Here is a 7,806-nt window from a genome sequence, read left to right on the forward strand (position 1 = left end):
AACACAGGCATAGCTACACCAAGATGATCCCTGGCTAGTGGTTGTCAAACCTCTTCCTGAACATCTTCAGTGATGGAGAGTTCACAGCTTTCATAGGTAGATTATTCCACTGACTCACTATTCTAATACTGGAGATGATTTTCTGGGTACCCAACCTAAACTTACTTTGCTGCAACTTCAAACCATTGGTCTGCCTCCTCCTCTCTAAAACAAGAGAGAAAAGGTACTTTCCTTCTTCCTTATGGCAGCTCTTCAGTCTCTTGCCAATCTGACATCCACCTGTTAATAAATGGATTAAGTGGGAGAAGGGGAAAGAGGGTGGGGGAGAACCATGAGAGGCAGCAGGGGAGCCCTGCAAGTGGTAGGGAACTGGGGGAGCCCCAGAGAGTAGGGAAAGGGGGGAAAGTCCTCAGTGTGGTGGAGGATTTTTATATTTCAGTTCTCAAGGCCCTTGAGAGATCTCAGAGCCCTTGACAATGATCTTCATGGAGTCATGAGAGACTGGTTAGGTACCAAAGTACTGGAAAAGGGCCAATGTAGTGCTTTTCTTTAAAGAAGGCAAAAAGGAGTACCCAGGGATCAGGTGGACTCCCAGAGAGGTCTGTCCTAGGCCCACTGCTGTTTAATGTATTTATTAATTATTTGGATGCTGGCATAGAATTGGGCTGCCTGTACTGTCTGTCCCACAGGAGCTGTCTGTCCCTCTCACTGACACCACTGCTGGGCTTCTGCTCTTCTCCAGGTTGAGCCTAGCCCGGAGAGCAGCAGTCATGGTGGCAGGTTAACCCTTCCTTTCCTGCTCCCCTGGGACAGACAACACAGGCAGCCACAAGAATTGCGATGGGGCGAGCAGTGAATGGGGATCTGGGGTTCTGGGGAAGCCAGGGGGATAGTGGACTCAATGTGGGTCAGCAGGGTAGAGGGTAAGTGAGATGTTCACACTAACGTGTAGCCCAGAGTGGTTACACATTAGTATAAAGTACACCAGAGAGAAACCTGGGTTGGAATGGTGTAACTTTAAGCCAACTAAAGAGTTCTTAAAAGTAGTATCAGGTGTTAATGTGTGGACAATAAAGGGGTTAAGACAAGGGTGGGCCAGATCCAGGTCAGTAGGCCATTCTATCTGACCCATAGTGCCCCTAAAAAAATTAGAAAATTAATATTTATCTGCCCCTGGCTGCCTGTCAAAGATGAGAGAAATGAGGGGCAGTAGGACCCAGGGCAAACCAGCAGCAAAACTAGACAGCTGAAATAGCAAGTCCAGACTACCCCCGTCCCGCTTCCAGCATGAGCAGGAAGCCTCTGCTTAGCAGGGCCTGCTGGAGCCTTCTGGCCTGGGATTGTGCCTTCCTTCCTGCACTAAGGAAAATACAGATGAGGAGGAGGTGGGAAGGGAGGTAGGGGAGGACTGTGGGCAATCGCTCTAGTCTTCAGTGCCAGCCAGACCAGCTTCTGTAGCCCTGGTGCTGCAACTGAGAAACACGTGGTGCCAGTGCAGCTGGCCAGAGGGCAGTGTGAGTGGGGAAATGGCTGCAGTAGGTGGGGGTAAGGGGCAGTAAGCAGGTGCGCAGAGTGCAGCAACAGCCAGGCAGGAGCACGGGGCCTGTGTCAGTGCACTAGGGCCAGCACCAGCAGGGCCCAAAGTGGGGTGGCAGGAGTGTGGGCCAAGGATGCCAGGGGCTCTATGGAACCAGTCTGGCTGCCCACTCTCCCTGCTTGAGCAGTGCAGCCTGGCTCCATAGAGCCACTGCCAGCCTGGCCCCATTTTCTTGCCACCCTGCTCTGGGCCCCACCAGCACTGGACCTGGTACACTGGCACATGCCCTGCACACCTGCCTGGCTGTTACTGCACTCCCTGCACCCACTTGCTGTTCCTTTCCCCTGCCTGCCACAGCCATTTCCCCTCTCCCCCACTGTCCACCATGCTCCAGCACCATGTGGTTCCCAGCTGCAGTGCCGGGACCACAGGAGCAGCTGACATGTGGTGCCAGAGTGGCCAGGGGTGGGGAGGAATTGGCAGAAGAAGGGCAGAAGTGGCAGATGGGGGCAAGTGACAGTGAGTGGGAACAAAGGGCCCACACAGGGCCCAGTGCCCCAGGGCCAGGAGTGGCAGAAGTGCAGAGCCTAGGCTCGCAGGAGGGCTGAAGAAGCTCTGCCTGCCATGGAAGGTGGGGGGAACAGGGTGTGGGCAAACCCTCCTTTTCCACGCAAGCCACAATCCTCCCCCGCCACCCTCCCCCCACACACTCAGAGCCCCCAACAAAACCCATACCTACTCACACCCCCACACCTATCCACCTCCCCACAAATCCCACACACACCGTTCCCCACACCCCACATACCCACAAACCTATACCCACCCTACCACCCACATCCCTTACAATATACAAGATTAAGACTTCGTTTTAAGCTGTTATACTGTCACCTCTATATACGCTACACAAACACTTGTAAATCAGGACTAAAATATTTTTTGAAATGACATTAATTAATATTGTAATACATGTTTGATTTTTAGAATATAATTTGGAATTTCTTATTTAGAAATGGCAAAACCCCTTGCTGAAAGAAGCAATTCTGGGGGGAAAGGGGAAGGACTTCTGGTGGCAAAGGTCAGGGGTTAAAGGGTGGGACTTCTGGTCCCAAGATGGCAACCAGGGGGTGGGGCGCCTGTGAAGGAGCAGGGCTACCTTTGCGGCCCTTGATCGCTTGCCAAAACTCAGTAAGCGGCCCTCCACCTGAAATCATTGCCTGTCCATGGGTTAAGTGCTCCAGGAGCCACCTAAAATAGACTTTTAATAAGGATCATAGATATCATGACTTCTCAGGAAATAAAAAAGTGAACTTCCCAAATGAGAGGTGAGGACTCTTCATCTAGTGAAAGCAGAGCAAGCTCTTTTAGGAATTTTCATGTCACAGGGACTAGTCAAGTTGTAATTAGCTGTAACTGACTCCCACACAAGTTGTGACACTCTTTGCCTGAAGCTAAATAGCATTAAATATGAGATCCCCCATTCCTATAATCTTTGAAAACATCAAAGAAATCAAATATGTTGGATCTAAATTGATGCTTGCACAATGAAATTCCCCCAGCGAACAGTTTGATTAAGGAGCAACTACTTAAGCTATGCACTAAGAAGACATGTATTTTACAAAGGTATTTCAGAACTCAGGGTGATTGTCAAAACTGCAAGAGTGAACAATGACGAATAAATATGCTCCATACAATGATAACAACTTCAGGAGAAGAAGCAGAGAGCTTGGGGATAAATCTCTATGAAGCACCTGGGTAATTGTTGCTATTTTTTTACAGTTATTGAATGGCAATAATTTCATCTTCAGAGTCCTAGGTTTTCCAAATGTAATATTGGCAATTTTTGTTGGGCTAATAAAGTACCTCAAAAAAATTGTATTAATAAGAGAAATTACTCAATAAAAATATCTACATTTGCTGAATAATCTATCAGCAGTTTATCTTTTTATCAGTTCTATTACTTTTATTGTACTATTTACTGTATTTACTTCATTGCAGAATTCATATTTTCAAAGGTAAGTGTCCAGAGATATATTCCTAAAATCTTATTTAGATTAATAAATTACTTAAATATATGTTTTGTTTACTTAAATAGTTTAAATTTGATTTAAATCAAAAATTGAAAAAATGAGTCCAAACACAATTTGAAGTCTTTTTAAATATTTTTCAGTTTAAAATACAATTAAAGGAAATTACAAGTTTTTAAAACATCAAACCAACAAATGCTCAAAAGACTAACCAAACTTTTAAAATGAATCATTTCAAATAATTTTGGAATTTTTTAGGCTTCTTTTTATTTAACTGAAATGAATAATTTGTGAATACTGACACATTTATGTAAAATTATTTTTGTAGTGGTGAAACTTACTTTTCACTGAGAGAGAGAGAGAGAAATAAAAAGAGTTCCATGAAAAGAATGTAGGTCCATCTCTACTTAGATCCTGCAAACCTTTATGCAAAAGCTTATATTAAAACACATGATCACTTAAGTTAATGAAATTATTCATGTCACTAAATAACTACATTAGGTTTTCAGGACTAGGCCTCAAGTCACTCAATTTCAAAAGTACTGTCATTAAGAGAGTCTTTGGGGACTACTGGATAATCAGTACTTAAAAAAATTAGACCACTTAATTGGATAACTTTATATGGTCTAAAGAAATTACTTCAGGGATAGATTTCTGCATGGGACTTAACTAAGGCTTAAGGTGCTGAGGTTTAAAAAAAAAAAGGTAGATTATCAAATCACCGCTTAACCTTGCACAAGTCTTCATTGGGAATCTACATTTCTGTCTCTGGACATGTATAAAACTGCAGAACCCTTGATCTTGCCGAAATGTTCAACGCTAAACTCAGGACTGTCCAACTTCTGAATGGTGGGACCCTAATCCAACCTAGCCACATGCTGAGTCAGCTGAGCACACCTCAGCCACACCACATAGTCGGTGCCCTCCTCTACTGCACCATGTGAACCACTCCCAGCTGTGCCATTCCCCTTGTCCCCCACCCCCAACAGGCAGCAGGTGCCTCCTCTCACTGCATTGTGCCAGTGCTGTCTTGCCACATGAAGTCCCAGGTCCCCTTGAGCTATCCAGTGTGGACTCCCCCTCGGCCCTACAGGTAATACCACACTGCACTTCCTGGGGGTGGGCAGTGGGCAGGGGAGGAAGCTGAAAGACAGAGGGGGAGCCTGCAGACGATACAGCAGCTAGAGCAGTGGCAGAAGACAGGAACAGCACCTGGACTGGGAGTATACATATATGTGTATACATTTTTCTTTCAATAAAAACAACAACAAAAACAAAAACTGATAATATTTTCACAAAACGATTCTTACCTATTTCTAGCCACAATCCAATAAACATGAAATAATAATCATAAGTATATCCCTCAGAAGATGCGTAAACATCAGGAAGTCCTGCAGGAGGGAAAAGCTTACCTTGTAGAATGAATGCATAACCTCAAACAAACAGTAGTCTCTGTATGTCTTTGTGATAATATGTATTTTTCTGCACTTTTCACTCTTACAAAAAGGAGCATGTACCTAACTTGCTTACAGACAGTAACATAGGGTAGACTGTCTTAAGTGGCCACTTTTATATAACTTATTTCCCCTACTGTCATTTCAGTACTTTTGTTTCAGCTTTTTTTTTTTTCTTTTGGCTTTTTTTTTCAGACTAACTCTTTCAGGCTGTTTGGTGTGATTTTCTTAACCCTCAGCTGGATGGCTCCAAGCCATGAAGAGAATTTTAGATGAAAAAAAATACCCTATGCCTGAGAGGTATGATTGTACTGTAGGGATGAAAGTAAAAAGAAAAAGAATGAGACCAAATGGATTCTAGGTACTGAACATTATTGCACAGTGCACTTTAGTCAAAAGTAGTTATTTCAGATTAATGATGTTCTAACATTTTTCTGTAAAACACAGTCAGTTTCTGTTTAACTCTGCTGACCTGTAAAACAGCTTTTCTCCTGGATCTATTTGTTTCTAAAAACTTTGTATCCTCCTTTTTTGTTCTTTCCTAGTAATAGAAAAGGAAGGAATGATTGGAGGAAAATTATCAATATATGAACAGGGGAGAGAAGGAATGAATACAAGAATGGAGAGATAATAAGGAAGGAAGCAGATGGATGAAAATTGCTAGTTTTTTTTTTTTTTAAGATATTTGATATTGTTGTCATTTCTTGAGAAATAGTGAAAGGGCTATAGAATATAGAAATAGGTTTTCCTGTGCAGCTTACTCATACAAACCTTTTCCAGTTTATACACAGAGCAATGCAATGGGTAGTGGAATTTTTAGAAGTGCATTTAATACCACACATGAAATCAATGCACCACATTAAAATAAAAAATTTGCAGACCCAAATAAACAGTTACAGTACACCATTCTGATAGACCCCAGGCACTCTATAAAAGTATCAAGTCCTAGTTAATGTGAAAATTTAAGAAAGAAAGGAAAGCAACTAAGGATAAACAGATAGAGTGCCACAATATTTTCAAATTCCAAAAAATGCAACTCACATCATACCCTAGAGGCAGTGGGTGGGGCTACAGCTGACATTTTCTAGAAGGCAATTCAACAGCCAAGCAAGATTAATAAAGCAGGCTATTCATTTGAGAATGAAGATGGATAGGGGATAATAGCTTACAATCTAGTATCAAGCAAGTCTAGCTGTGTTGGTTGCAGAAGATGTCGATTCTGCATTGTTGGTAGTTTTTAAGAGTTGGTGAGACAGGCACATATCTGGAATGATTTAGGCCAGGACTGTCCAAAGAAGCCCATAGGGGGTTAACATGCAGGTCATGGTGCCAGGAAAGCCAGAAGCACAGAGCACCCACGTGGCATGGTATCACAGGCGAGCCCAAAGGAATTGAAAGTGAGACAGGGTGCTGCCTGGGGATAAGATGACCTATGCATATGCTTAGGCAGGGTGGGGGAGCACCCACCTCCTGCACAGTGTGGAGCAGCAGGGGGAGTGAAGCCTAGGGGGCCCATGGTCCCTGTTAATAGTGTCTGTACTGTGTGCTGCCCTGCTGATTCAGCTTGTTGGGTATGTGGTGCTGGGCACTTTGAAGTTAGACAGCGCTAATTTAATCAAGAATAATCTTATATCAAGCACAAGACTGACCTCTTGAGGTTCCTTCCAGCCCTATTTTTCTCTGGTTCTTCTAGACTATGAATTTAAGGGCTCCAAAGTGTGGGTCCCTTACTGAATGGGGGAGGCAACCAAATGACAGAGGGTGCAGAAAAGGATGAAGTACTAAATGCCTTTCTCACTTCAGTCTTCACAGGCAAGGTCAGGTCCCATACTACTGCACTGAGCAGCACAGTTTGGGGAGGAGGTGAGTGGGCAACAGTGGTAAAAGATCAGGGTAGGGACTATTTGGTAAAGTTGGACATACACAAGTCCATGGAGCCAGACAGGATGTCTCTGAGTGTGTGGAAGGAGTTGGCTGATGTGATTGCAGAGCTGCTGGCCATTATCTTTGAAAACTTATGACAATCAGAAGAGGTCCTGGATGATTGGAAAATATAGTGCTTATATTTAAGAAAGGGAAAAAAGGAGGATCCAGGGAACTACAGACCCATCAGCCTCACCTCAGTCCTTGGAAAACTCATGAAGCAGATCCTCAAGGAATCCATTTCTAAGCACTTGAAGGAGAAAATGTTGATTAAGAACAGTCAGCATGGATTCAGCCAGGGCAAGTCATGCCTGACCAGTGCTAGTGGATAGCCAAGTGGCCTGACCAACCAACTCAGAGAGTAGTAATCAATCCCTCAATGTCTATAGGCAGCTGGTATCAAGTGGACTGCCCCAGGGGCTGGTCCTGGGGCTGGTTTTGTTCAATGACCTGGAAGATGGCATAGGGTGCATCCTCAGCAAGTTTGCAGATGATACTAAGCTGGGGGGAGTAGTAGATATGCTGGATAGTATAGTTAGGATTTAGAGGGATCTAGATAAATTGGAGGATTGGGCCAAAATAAATCTTATGAGATTCCACAAGGACAAGTACAAAGTCCTGCACTCAGGATGGAATAATCCCATGCATCAGGCTGGTGCAGACTGGCTGGGCAGCAGCTCTGCAGAAAAGGACCTGGGGGTTACAGCGGACAATAAGCTGAATATCAGCCAACAGTTGCCAAGAATTCAAGAAGGCATTGTGAGCTGCATTGGTAGGAGTGTTGCCAGCAGGTCAAGGGAAGTGAGTTTACCCCCTATTCAGCCCTGGTGAGGCCACAATTGGAGTAATGTGTTCAGTTTTGCCCTCC

This window comes from Gavialis gangeticus, unplaced genomic scaffold (assembly GCF_001723915.1).
Source record: "Gavialis gangeticus isolate Ggan-Ray unplaced genomic scaffold, GavGan_comp1, whole genome shotgun sequence".
Taxonomy (NCBI): Eukaryota; Metazoa; Chordata; order Crocodylia; family Gavialidae; genus Gavialis; species Gavialis gangeticus.